Source organism: Ornithorhynchus anatinus, chromosome X5 (genome assembly GCF_004115215.2).
Source record: "Ornithorhynchus anatinus isolate Pmale09 chromosome X5, mOrnAna1.pri.v4, whole genome shotgun sequence".
Taxonomy (NCBI): Eukaryota; Metazoa; Chordata; class Mammalia; order Monotremata; family Ornithorhynchidae; genus Ornithorhynchus; species Ornithorhynchus anatinus.
The window spans coordinates 66,802,429-66,816,626 of record NC_041753.1 but is presented as its reverse complement, the minus strand read 5'-3'; the positions used below and the strand labels follow the sequence as shown (position 1 = coordinate 66,816,626).

The following is a 14,198-nucleotide window of genomic DNA, read 5'->3' as shown; positions in this document are numbered from 1 at the left end:
ACTCTGCCACTCTCCATGGCAGTTGCTTTGATCCCCTGCTCCAAGGGGCTTGTCTTATGCTGTCGAGTCGAGTGGTCTCCGACCCATAGCAACTCCATGGACACATCACTCCTAGAACACCCCACCTCCACCTGCAGTCATTCTGGTAGTGGATCCCTATAGTTTTCTTGGGAAAAATCTGGAAATGGCTTACTAGCGCCTCCTGCCGCACATTAAACTTGAGCCTCTGCCCTTGACTCTCTCCCATGCCTGTGCTACCCAGGTGAGTTTTGACTTCTAGCAGATTGCATTCCACTTGCTAGCCATCCGCCAAGCTAGGAATGGAATGGGTAGGCCTCTGCTTGACTCTTCCTCCTGTAGCTGAGACTGATAGAGCACTGGAAACTCTCCAGGTGCGATCCTTAGAGGGCCCAAGGATCTTGCCCATCTGATTATGGCTGAACTCTAGGGCTCACCCCAGTCCAAACCTGGGCTCCCCACAAACTCTGAATTAGACTGGTCTTCAGGAGTGAGCGCTTGAGGACAGGAATCATGTAATAAATGTGGTATTTGTTAAGAGCTTACTATGAGCCAGGCACTGTATTAAGCACTGGGGTAGGAGCGAGGTAATTGGGTTGGATGCAGTTCCTGTCCCTTATAGGGCTTACAGTCTTAATCCCCATTTTCCAGATGAGGTAACTGAAGCACAGAGAAGTGAATTGACTTGTCCAAGGTCACACAGCAGATGAGTGGTGGAGCCGGGATTAGAATTTATGACCTTCTGATTCTATCCACTTCGCCATGCTGCTTCTATACTGTATTATACTCTCCCACGCACTCCCAAACACTTAGTAAGTGCTCAATCAATAGACCAGTGCTATTTATCAAGCGCTTACTGTGTGCAGAACACTGTACTAAGCCCTTGGAAAAATACAATAAAATAGAGTTGGTAGAGGGGAGCCTTGCCCACAAGGAGCTTACAGTTAAATTGATTGATTGGATTTTTTTCCCCAAAGCCAGACCCCGCTTCTGGGAAGGGAGGTGGGGGTCACTTGCTTTGGCCGGCCCAGGTGGTGGAGGAAAGGCAATACAGGGAAATGGACATCTCTACCACATCAGTGCTGGCATCGAGGGTACTGGCTATGCCACCTTTTATTTCTGGAACTGCAGGGGGCTGTGAATTGCATCGGGCTGGGACTCAGAAGACCTGGGTTCTAATCCCAGCTCCACCATCCACCTGCTGTGTGACCTTGGGCAAGTCATTTCACTTCCTCTGTGTCTCAGTTGTCCTCCTCTCCTTCCTACTTAGACTGTGAGCCCCATGTGGAACAGGGACTGTGTCCAACCTAATTCACTTGTATCTACCCCAGCACTTAGAATAGTGTTTGACACATAGTAAGTGCTTAACAAGTGCCACAAAAAAACTAGCTAGCCCAAGCCCTCCCTTCTTTGCCATACAAATAATGTGAAGTTGAAGGTGTAGGCAAAACCAAAGGATTGGATTTTTTTGCTTTCTTCCCATGCACATTTATAAACGAGAACGTTTGGAAGTCATTAAACTTAGCAGCCAATCCTTGGTGACCCAGATAAATGTTAAACACAGGAGGTCGATGAATTATAATTGGATTTGGCAAGGAACAGATTTCCAGATTGGGAAAATATGCATATTCAGGAGGGTTTCTTGCTATTCAGACTGGGGAGTTGGTCCACTGGAAAGTTTTCTTACTAGCTTTGGGATGGGGTTTTCCCTTGGAGTTCTGATGCTGGAAGCACTTGGATGAAGAATTGGAGGGGTAGCCTGAGGCAGGTGGTGTAGTTGAGAGAGCCCAGGCCTGGGAGTCAGAAGGACCTGGGTTCTAATTCTGCCTCTGCCACTTGTCTGCTGGGTGGCCATGGGCAGGTCACTTCACTTCTCTGGGCCTCAGTTACCTCATTTGTAAAATGGGGACTAAGACTGTGAGCCCCATGTGGGGCAGAGACTGTGTCCAACCTGATTAGCTTGTAACTATCTCAACATTTAGTAATAATAATTATGGTATTTGTTAAGTGCTTACTATGTGCCAAGCACTGTTCTGAGCACTCTTGGCACATAGTGCTTAATAAATAGCATTTATTAAGTAAAAAGCTGCAGGAGGATTTGGGGAAGTGACCATGAAGGTCAGTGGTCATGTTGTAAACTCACTGTGGGCAGGGAACGTGTCTACCAACTACGTTATATTATACTCTCCTAAGTGCTTAGTACAGTGCTCGCACACAGTAAGGACTCAGTAAATACGATTGATTCAAGCTGAGATCATGTCAATTTTGAGCTCAGTCTGCAGCCACCCCTCAAACTCCCATGCCAACCCCATGGAAAAAGGGAAGGAAAAGGAGACAACCTACTGAATGGTTTTTCCTCCTCTCTGCCTGATTTCTATTTGGCCCAGACCGGAAATCGGCAGGGCAAATGTAGGAGACTGTAATTTGAGACTAATCAAGATGCCAGGTGTAGTAGGGAAAGGAGAAGAGAGAGGGAAGGAAAGGAAAGTGGGGGGAGGGTGGTGGGAGGAAATGGGTAGGGGGTAAGGAAAAAAAGACTTCGTTCTGCTCCTTTGGTTCTAGGCAATGGGTGTAAACCTACTATTAAGAAGATGGTGGCCCGGAGCTCTTGACGACAGACTGGTCTTTTCTGGCAGCTTCAAATCAATTCAGGCCATTTGCTTTCTCTTTTGGGTTGGATAACAGGAAGCAAAATATGTCTCCCCGTCTGTGAGCAAACACTCTGGTGGAGATTGCAGCCCATATTGCCTACCCTGGAGGGAGACTAAAATTGGTGCATGATTAATATGTTTTGCCCAGGAAAATGAAGAGACGAATGGGGAGTAAATGCTTTTCAGAGACGCGCTTTTCTGCCTGATTGGGATCCGGGTATGCTTTTCTGGTCCATTACAATGTGCTCGTGGTTGGTTTTTTTTACCACTTTGTCCTTAATTTTTGCATTATGCCTATCCTCGCTGGGGGTCTGGGCGGAAAAAGGTTTGAGTCTGCTAAAACTCTCTCCTGGATTCATGCCACTCATCTCACAGATATTGAGCTCTTTTGTTTTTGTTGAAAATCCTTAGTTCAGAAAGGTTTGAACCGGACCTATGTTTGAGACAACTTGGAATAGATTTGCACTGACTTGGGTAGCTCAGGATGTAAGCAAGGCTAGTTTGGGCTTCTCTGTAGCTTTTATCTCCCCAGTGGCCACTTTAGCACTTCTGCACCACCTGAACACTGGTGTTCTCATAACCTCCTGACATGTCTTTTGCACCTTGTTATTTATGCACTAACTCATGCACTAATGCTTACCCTCCTTCCTTCAACCTACACTTTATTTTAGTTTCTGTCCCATGTGCTAGATGGTAAGCTCCTTGAGGGCAGTAGTCTTGTCTACTAACTCTATTGGGGTATAGTGCGCTGCACGTAATAATAATAATAATGTTGGTATTTGTTAAGCGCTTACTATGTGCAGAGCACTGTTCTAAGTGCTGGGGTAGACACAGGGGAATCAGGTTGTCCCACGTGGGGCTCACAGTCTTAATACCCGTTTTACAGATGAGGTAACTGAGGCACAGAGAAGTGAAGTGACTTGCCCACAGTCACACAGCTGACAAGTGGTGGAGCCGGGAGTAGAACCCATGACCTCCGACTCCAAAGCCCGTGCTCTTTCCACTGAGCCACGCTGCTTCTCTAATGGATTGTCTGACTGGGAAATCAAAATGGGACTCCCAGACACTTCCTTTTTCCTTGTTTTTTATGGCATTAAGTACTGTCAAACACTGTTGTTCTAAGTGCCTGGGTAGGTCCAGGTTAATTAGATCAGACACAATCCCTATTCCACTTGGGGCTCACAGTCTAAGTAGGAAGGAGAGCAGGTACTGAATCCCCATTTTACAGTTGAGGAAACTGAAGCACAGAGAAGTGAAGTGACTTGCCCCAGGTCACACATCAAGCAATTGGCAGAGTCCAGGATTAGAACCCAGGTCCTTCTGACTCCCAGGCCTGTGCTCTTTCCGCTAGGCCATGCTGCTTCTCTGGTTATGATATTTTATTACAGACATTGTAGTTTTCCGCTGGTCTGTCTGGGATCATGTGAGGTGAGGTGGGGGGAGGGTGTGTGGCAAAGGAGTGTCTGGTATTCTTGAGTGCTCTCAGTGGGCTCCTAGTTTCCCATCTGGTTCCCAATGAGACCACTAGGTCTTTTGAGGCAAAGGGAGCACCAAGGAATGGCCAGGGAACAGGTTATGTAATTAATAATGTTAATAATAACAAAATAATCGTGGCATTTGTTAAGTGCTTACTCTGTGACAAGCAGTGTACTAAGTGCTGGGGTAGACTGTAGATAATCAGATCAGGCAGAGTTCCTGTCCAACGTGGGGCTCACAGTCTAGAGGAGAGATATTGTATCTCCATTCGACTGATGAGGAAATTGAGGTAGAGAGAAGCGAAGGGACTGGCCCAAGGTCCTACAGCAGGCAAGGGGCAGAACCGTGATTAGAACCCAGGTCTTCTGACTCCCAGGCCTGGGCTCTGTCCTCTAGGCCACCCTCCATATAAGTATAACAAAAACCACTCCTGCCGCTCTCTCAGAATTAAACCGATTCATCTAATTAGGGTAGTGTCTTCTCCAAACAGCAGCTCTATGACCAAGTGGGATTTCTGTGTTAGGAAAAAGCTTGAGCAGTTATCACGAGGCAGGAGATTTGGAAAGAGGAAACATGTTTGCACATCTTGCCTCGTATCCATGTGAGGTTTCAGCAGTGCATCTTCAGAGCAGGATGGTCTGTCAACATATTTTAGCGAATCAAAAGCAAATCCACAGTATTTGGTGCTTTTTTTTAAAGTGAAAAGCCATCTCCATATGTAGTAGCTTGCTTTGCTTAAAAAAAGTGGTATTTTTTTCTTGGAAAAGCCAAGGAATTCCTTGAATCAATCCTTCCATTTGTGTGTATAATGTAGTAATGAAGCAGCGAATTTTAGACTCTGTGACTGTCACATTTAGCCTCCTAAGAGAGTCTGCATATAGCCAGAGAACAGCCAATGAGTAGGAGGCTTGGAAGAAGCAGCAGCTTTGCGTCTCTGACAGAGGCTCCCTGAGAAGTGGCATCTCTGTGCTATAAGGTTGAAGTTTCTTTTTCAAGATCTCAAGTTTGTTTTTCTCATTTAGTGTCCTGCCTCCATCTTTCTGTCTCTTTGCCTCTCTGCTCTCTGCCACACTGTCTCTCTGTCTGTGTCTGCCTCTCCCTCTCTCTCTTCATCGGGGTACCAGTGACAGCCCCTCATGAGACCTGGACAAGGAGGCACACGTGATATAGTGTGTCATGTGCTGACGTCACACTTGCCATTTTAAAAGTTTACCCATTTCACACGATCCTAGAGCATTTTTCTAGGGGGCCCCTGAACCCCCACCTTATTCCAGAACGGCTGCGTTCCCCTCTCAGTTTCACATGAACTCTAAGCACCGCATCCGAGCTTGGTTGTTCAGCCAAGGGGAGCTGTGAAAGATAGAGTCACAGCCCTGAAAAAAACTAGGAGATAGACATAAGTGCATCCTGTTCCAGCATGGCCTAGTAGAGAAAGCACAAGCCTGGGAGTCAGAAGGACCTGGGTTCTAATCCTGACTCCACCACTTGTTTGCAGTGTGACCTTGGGCAAGGCACTTCACTTAGCTGTGCCTGTTATCTCATCTGTAAAATGGGGATTGAGACTGTAAGTCCTCATGGGTTTAGACTGTGAGCCCATTATTGGGCTGGGATTGTCTCTATCTGTTGCTGAATTCTACATTCCTAGTGCTTAGTACAGTGCTCTGCACGTAGTAAGCGCTCAATAAATACTATTGAATGAATGAATGACAAGGGAGTGTGTCCAACCCGATTTGCTTGTATCCACCCCAGTTCTTATTACAGTGCCTGGCAAATAGTAGGCGCTTAACAAATACCATTATTATTATTGGTGTTACAGAGCACTGTACTAAGCACTGGTAGAGAATACACAAGTGGGAGTTAGACATGGTTCTTTGGCTTGGATGGATGTAAGGTTGTAGGATGTAGGAATGTAAGTCCTCTAGACAGTAAGCTCCTTGAGGGCAGAGATCGTGTTTACCAATTTATACTTGTGTGCTTGGCACACAATGAGTGCTTGATAAATGCCATCGATTAATTGATTGATTGAATACACAAGTGCTCAGGTGGCACAGAAATGCTCAAGTTGGGGGAGTGGGTGGGAGAGACAGAATCCTTGGGAGGATTTTTTTCACCTTAATCGTTGGGGTGGTTGAAGCTGACGTTTCCTATCTATTATTCGCAAGAATGTGTGTATACATAGTGACTGAGATAAAATTGGAAAACTAAGGTCAATGGGTAGAAGTAATGTTCGTCCTTCGATTGAATTCATTAAGTTTTCTTGTTGAATCATAAAGCTAACCGCCCTAACGAGGCTCCCGGTTTATTAGCGTGAAATGCATTGGCATGCTTGAAAGACTGCAGAGCTCAAAGAGCACTAACCAAGAATATGATTATACTCCAGCCCAGCCTGCACATTTCGCTCCTCGAGCGCCGGTGTACTCGCTGTGCCCCGATTTTGCCTACCAACCCTTTTCCCTGTCCTCCCTCTGGCCTGGAAGTCCTCTCCGTTCCATATATGCAGACCACCACTCTTCCCCCCACTTCAAAGCCCTATTAATAATAGGTTACATCTCTGCCGGGAGGCCTTCCCCAATTAAGCCCTCTCTTTCCCAGCTCCCTCTCCAGTCTGCGTCGTCTTTGCACTTGAATCTGTGACCACTGGTCATTTGATATTCGCCCTACCTCCAACCCCACGGCACTTATGAACATATCTTTTAAATTATATATTATAAATGATGTATTTGTTTAAGTGTCTGTCTCCCCCTCTAGACTATAAGTTCGCTGTGGGCAGGGAACGTGTCTGCCAACTCTGTTGTATTGTACCCTCCCAAGTGCTTAGTACACAGTGCTTTGCACACAGTAAATACTCAGTAAATACCACTGATGATTAAGGAGCAGGACTTCGGTGCATGCTGTTCTCCCCTTGCACTGCCCGTCCTGAAATCATCAGAGCACCCGTCTCGGATGTTTGGCCTTTCGTTTGATCACGTCGCTTTTAAAGCTGGGCAAGTTGGTTGAACCTTTGCATTGCGAAGGTGACCTTATGGCCCCAGATGGGGGTGGGGGAAAGGGCTATGCCTTTTGGGACTTGGTTCCTCCACGTGACGAGCTTAAGGCGAGCTCTCGCTTTAAGTCAGGGAAGCAGGCTGCAGGGGCAGTGGTGGCAGAAGCAGCGGCAGCTGCTGTACTCTTTCAAGTGCTCAATACAGTGCTCTGCCCAGAGGAAGCGCTCAATCGAGACTATTGATTGATGGGAAGAGGGAGGGGACGCCTTCCCTTCCTTCTCTTCTTCAATGTCATCTTCTGCAGCCAGCCCAGGTGAACTGACCCATTTAGTCCATGAAATGGAAATTTCTTTCCTTTCTCTTGGCTTTTCCCTCCTCACTACCCCTACCCACATGAGGTAACCGGATTTTTGCTCACCTTAGCAGAGGCCCCTTTGTGATTTTTTGCCTTAGGTTGGCAAAAGGGGTTAATTTCATCCCTAGACGGTGAATCCCGTGTGAAGCAAGCATGGCCTAGAATAAAGAGCATGGGTGTGGGAGTCAGTGGACCTGGGTTCTAATCCTGGATCTGACATTTACCTGCTGTGTGACCTTGAGCAGGTCACTTCAGTTCTGTATGCCTCAGTTCCCTCATGTGAAAAATGGGGATTCTTTACCTCTTCTCCCTCCTACTTAGACTGTGAGTTCCAAATGGAACCTGATTATCTCGCATCAACCCCAGTGCTTAGTACAGTGCTTGACACATAGTAAGGGCTTAACAAATACCACAATTATTGTTATTGTTAGTGACAGGGACCATGTTTAATCTGATTAACTAGTATCTCCCTCAGCGTTTAGAACAGTGCTTAACACATAGTAAGTGCTTAACAAATACCATCATTATTCATTATTCCATTATTCAAAGGTTGCCCCTGGAGGGAAAAGGAAGGTTTGATGCTGGGAAAAGGTTCATTTCCCACTTGCTCTTGGGCTAGGTGCTGCAAGAATCCTACTCAGGTATCGCTGATCCAGCTGAATTTCATGATGTGGTCAAGGGCCCCCAAGGGACGAGTTGGAGAGCAGCAAAGACATTTCCATCTGTGACTTTTATGAGTTCAAAATCCCGAACGGACAACCAGAACATTAAGTTTGCTCTATTCCCAGTCCTCTGGGGACTCAAGAGGATTGCAAATGTCCAGAACGAAAATATTTCCTGAATATGAAAAAGGAGAACGATGACAATTATATAGAGTAATGTAAGAAGAAACATCTTAGTATCATTCAGTGGTATTTACTGAGCACTTACTGTGTGCAGAGCACTGGACTAAGCCAGCCAGTCAATCAGTTGTATTTATTGAGCGCTTACTTACTGTACTAAGCATGCAGTATAACAATATAACAGACACATTCCCTGCCCACAACGAGTTTACAGTCTGGGAGGAGAGACAGACATGAATATAAATATATAAGTAATGGATATGTATAAAAGTGCTGTGGGGCTGGGAGAAGGGTATGAATAAAGGGAGCAGATCAGGGCGACACAGAAGGGAGTGGAAGAAAAGGAAATAATAATAATGTTGGTATTTGTTAAATGCTTACTCTGTGCCGAGCACTGTTCTAAGCACTGGGGTAGATACAGGGTAATCGATTTGTCCCACGTGAGGCTCACAGTCTTACTCCCCATTTTTACAGATGAAGTAACTGAGGCATCGAGAAGTTAAGTAACTTACCCAAAGTCACACAGCTGATAAGTGGCGGAGTCGGGATTAGAATCCATGACCTCTGACTCCTAATCCCCATGCTCTTTCCACTGAGCCATAGTCAGGGAAGGCGCTTGGAGAAGGACAATACAATGGAATTGGTAGACCCATTGGTAGACAAGGAGGGTGCATACTTTCCCCCCAGGTTTTGAGTTGCAAATGGAAATTTTTTTAAAAAAATTCAACCCCCCTGAAGTTTCCCATAATTGAAAATGAAAGCAGAAACATGGCAATTTGTGTGGTGCCACTGCTCAGCAGGGAGGCACTGGGGATTCCTCCAGAAAAGCTTGGTATGTGAGTGGGATGGTAAGCAGCATGTGGGCTGCTCCCAGCTGCTTGGCTGAGGCTCGGAGAAAGGTCAGAGCCTCCGGGGATTTCTGTGGCGCTGAACAAGGCCCCTGAATTTCCACTGAATTTCCATTGGTCTAGAAGGGGATATTCATATAAATAAATCGATTACCGATAAGGATATAAGTGCTGGGGGCTGAGGCCGGAGTGTGTATCAAATGCTTAAAGAGTACAGACCTAAGTGCATAGGTGACATAGAAAAAAGGGGAATTAGGGAAAAAGAGGGCTTAATCGGGGAAGGCCTCACAGAGGAGATGTGATTTGCATAAGGCTTAAAAGGTGGAAAGAGTGGTGGTCTGTTGTATACGGAGGGGCAGGGAGTTCCAGGCCAGAGGAAGGATGTGGGCAAGGGGTTGGTGGTGTGAGACAAGATTGAGGTACAATGAGCCAGCTGGCTCAGGTGAGCCGTCCCAGGGTGCTTTGACCTCTCTCAACTCCTCTTGTGGAATGAATCATCTACATTCCTTCGCCCAGCTCCCTCCCCAACTCTTGTACTCACTCCCTCGGCTCAAAATGAAGATCGTTTCTACCAACTGTATTGTACTCTCCCAAGTGCTTGGAACAGATCTCCACACTCCGGAAATCAGTAAATACCATTATTTATCGACTGACTGGACTTCAACATCCTCCACCACCCTCCCAGATGATATGGCTGTCTAAGGATTGATCAAAGGGGTGGTTGTAGGGCTTTTAGGTGGAGATTTGAGTGATGGAAAGGAGAATGAACACATTTTCTGTGTGACCTTAAGTTAGATGGAATGACTAACACCTCAGGAGACAGGATTAGAATTCCAAGTGACAGGAAGAGCATTCTTGTTGAGAACCTCCCAAATGTCATCAGCTTTGGGAAACCGGCCTGGATTTTTAATTCATTCTCTTCTGCTTGCCACATTATCTTAAGGGAGGCACAGTGCTGGTGTGGTTTTTTCTTGAGTTTCCCTGAATAATAATGATAATAATGATAATTTTGGTTTTTGTTCAATGCTTACTATATGCCAATCACTGTACTAAGCACTGAAGCAGATATAAGGCAATCAGATCCCACATGGGGCTCACAGTCCAAGTAGAAGGGAGAACAGGTATTAAACCCCCATTCTGCAGATGAGGGAACTAAGGCACAGAGAAGTGAAGTGATTTGCCCAAGGTCACACAGCAGGTAAGTGACAGAGCTGGGATTAGAACCCGTGTCCTCCGATGCCTAGGCGTTTTTCACTAGGCCATGCTCATTCTTGAAGTCTCTGCTCTAGAACAGCGACAAACAGAACTTTGGAATATTGACCTATAGAATGGGGGGTAGATTAGGTAACAAGTTTCCAGCTCTAAACAGGACTCGAATCCTTGGTGACTCCCAAGCCAGACCATCCCCAGTTTGAAAAATGCTGATCTTGGACCTTGCAAGAAGGGCCAGTGTTTCCTTTCTACTGAACCAATCAATCATTCAGTCAGTGGTATTTATCGAGCACGTAACTGTGAGAGCGCTCTACTAAGCTTCTGGGAGAGGACCATATAACACAGTGGGAGATGTATTCCCTGCCCCCCAGAAGTTGAAGGCTATATTCATGCTGTCGGGTGATTAGGGAGAAGCTGGGGAGAGAGGGGTCAGTGGAGAGGAAGAAAAGTAGAGAGGCGTCTTTACTTTGAATTTCCCTAGATGTCAGTGGGGAGTGAAATTACCTCAAAGAACACACATGAGCACAGGCCACTCACTAGGGCAATTTCCCTACTGAAGGAGAAGCAGTATAGCCTAGTGGAAAGAGTCCAGACCTGGGAGTCAGGGGACCTGGGTTCTAATCCCTGCTAGGCTACTTGTCTGCTGTGTGACCTCAGGCAAGTCACTGTTCTGTGCCTCAGTGACCTCATCTGTAAAATGGGGATTTGGTACCCAATCTCTCTCTCCCTTGATTGTGACCCCCATGTGTGACGGGGAGTGTGTTAGGGCTGTTTATCCTCTATCTACCGAGTGCCTAGTACATCATTTGGTCATAGAATGCACTTACCAAATACCATAATAGTTATTATTTCCCAATAATAATAATATTATTTCCCAATAATTTCCCAGACCCCTAGGGTTGAGGTTGGCCAGATTGGAGGACAAGTGACCAGAGGGCTGCTGAGTTTCATGAATCAAGCTGCAGGACGTCCACATTAAAACAGTAGACCCAAGGGCAGTAAGGCTAGGGTTAATCAATTTTTCTTTTTCTTAACGAGAGTCGACCATCTTGTCAGCCCTAGCCTTGTCTCCACATTGGTAGAGGAGGCGGCGTTCCCTGTTGCCTTCTGCAGCAGTATCCCTGTTAATCTGAGTTGGGATTCCACATCACTCTCTGACTTGTTGCTCAGGGAAGGCACTCCCTGTTAAGGAGCAACTGCATTTCCTAAGCTACAAAGCTCTATCCCTCTTGTCCCATGTATTGTTACCCTCATCTCTTATGTTATTTTTGTGCCTTTATTATTCCATCCTTATGGGTCTGTCACCTGTCCCCTTAGTCTCAGATTGCAAAACCCCCTTGAGGGCCAGAGGCTGTTTCTAATTTTCGCCTAAGAGCATTTTCCCAGCGATAAGTGCTCTGCATACAGTAAGCGCTTAATAAACACCATTCTTATGATTGCCAGCAAGAGGTGAAAAGCTAATTATAACCGCTCTCACCTCTCCACCATTTCCTTCCTTGCCCCGTTAGTTACTAAATTACTGGGGCCATTAATTAGTAACCATCAGGGGCAATGAAGATGTAACTGTGAAGCCAAGACCCATGGTAAACGAGGGGCAGAGTCAAGACATTTCCTCTGAAGGTGAGATTGCGGGGTTCGGAATTTATATGAAAATGGGGAGCTTTGGGAATTTTGGGTGAGAGGCAGGTTCTCATCTCTCAGACCTGAGAAGAAGAGTAAATGAATCGGATTGAGATTCTGCACCAAATGTTAAGCAGGTTTCAACATATGCTTCTTCTACACCGTGTGTTTCTACACCAGTGTAATTTTTTTATGTTGTCTGTTTCAAGTGCAATAAAAAAAACAGTGGAAACAAGAGAGGAATTGTTTCTCATCCTTCTATCAGAACAGGCTGTCAAGGACTGCTGGTCGTTGCCCAGACAGCAGGGAGTTCAGCAGAAAGAGTTTTTAGGATGCAGAATACTTAGGAAAATAAACACAGAAATAAGAGAGAGCATTCATTGTATATAAACATTCCCTGCCCTCTAAAGCTAGAAAATGGCTAATTGTGCTTTTCAGTCATTGCTGCCATGCAGAAGGGAGAAGTCTTGCTTGCTTTGGGAAGAATCATTTGTAATATTTGTACTATCCTTATGCCACTTGCTGGAGAAGGGATTTGGAAAGATGTGGGATTCAAGTTCTGGGAATGACTTTATCGAGAATCCCCGTTCACCAGGGGATTTTTCTAGTAATAGTTTCTGTCTCTAGCTAAGTATTGATACATGCCCAACTAGACTCAGAGATAGTTGGATAAATGAATTTGATGGGCTTTAAAAATTAGAAATAGGCTGAAAAAATCAAGATGTATGGTGAAATTGTCACTACACTACAGTAAGAATTTTTCCACCAGGTGGCCTAAGCATGGGAGGAGTGGGGGGAGAGGGAGGGGAATAGCCACCATTTTCCAGGTCTTCTGAGTGTGTGATTTAATGCTCTGCCTAATTTGAGCCTTCAAGACCAATGAATTTAAAATTAGACCTCCCTGTTTTCTTTTGGATGAAATTTTTGCACATAATTGTGATTTTGCACAGTGCTGTTACTATTTGAAGTTACTGCATTAGAAATCAATCAATCAGTAGTATTTATTGAGAGCCCAATGTGTGAACAGAGAGCACTGTACAACTAAGCACTTGGGAGAGCACGAAAGAGTTATTAGACATAACCCTGGCCCACAAGGAGCTTACCTTTTTTGGAGAAAACCTGAGAAGCAGTGTGGCCTAGTGGAAAAAGCACGGGCCTGGGAGTCAGAGGACTTGGGTTCTAATCCTGGCGCTGCCACTCATCTGCTGTGTGACCTTGGGCAAGTCACTTAGCTTCTCTGTACCTCAGTTCCTTTATCTGCAAAATGAGGATTCACAATACCTGTTTTCCCTCCTACTTAGACTGTGAACCCCAGGTGAGAGCTAAATATCTTGTGTCAGAGTACAGTGTTTGGCATGGAGTAAGCGCTTAACAAATACCACAAATACTATGATTATTGGAGATGGTGTTACCAAACCACTGTCTCAAAGACTTTTATGATGCTCTTAGTCTTTTGATCTGGAAGCATTTTTCAGTGGATCAGAAGCATAGTTTGACTTCATTTTGCTTATCCCTTGTTGCACCCTCAAGCATCTGGAATTTATTTGTGTGTGTCTCCTCGAGGGAAGGAATCGTGTCTACTAAGCCTGTTGTACTCTCCCAACGGCTTAGTACAGTGCTCTGCACCCAGTAGATTGTCAACGTCTTGAAGGCAGGGATTGGATCTACTAATTATATTGTACTCAAGGTCACACAGCAGACAAGTGGCAGAGCCAGGATTAGAACCCAAGTCCTTTTCACTCCCAGGCCCGAGTGCTATCCACTAGGCCATGCCCTTCTGCTCTCTTTCCGCGGACCAGGATTCACCATTGACAAGAAGACCTGAGAACCTATGTCATTTCTTGAACTTTCTTTCACTAGAGCGAGGAGAGGTCACTGGGATAGTCAAGTATCTTTTCCTCGATTGTGTGTTCAGTTTTCTGAAACTCACTTGCAATATCTTTATTTCCTCATGAACCTAGTGGTTCCTCTGTTAGATTGGATTCCATGTGACAGCCAGCAGATAAAAGCCAACAATGTTTGACTGCTGTCAAATTGTTCAAGGCTTTATATTGGTTCCGAGTAGATGGTGAGGGATGTCAGTCTTTTAAACACCAATGGATGGTATTTTATTTAGGCTCTCGGTGATCCTGGGATTAGGAATATCTGAAATGGAGCTGTTTTTTTTCTGGAAAATAGTATTAGTATTTATT

At 45.4% G+C, this 14,198-nt stretch overlaps 1 protein-coding gene and 1 non-coding gene across 2 annotated transcripts in view; one reads left to right on the top strand and one right to left on the bottom strand.

The window, feature by feature from the left end:
• The window catches only part of FRMD3 (FERM domain containing 3), a 242,163-nt gene that overhangs the window by 82,561 nt on the left and 145,404 nt on the right, over nucleotides 1-14,198 (top strand). The window lies entirely within an intron of this gene.
• Nucleotides 273-410, bottom strand: LOC114808560. The gene has a single exon (XR_003756407.1). It is a non-coding gene; the product is annotated as a small nucleolar RNA SNORA7 (small nucleolar RNA).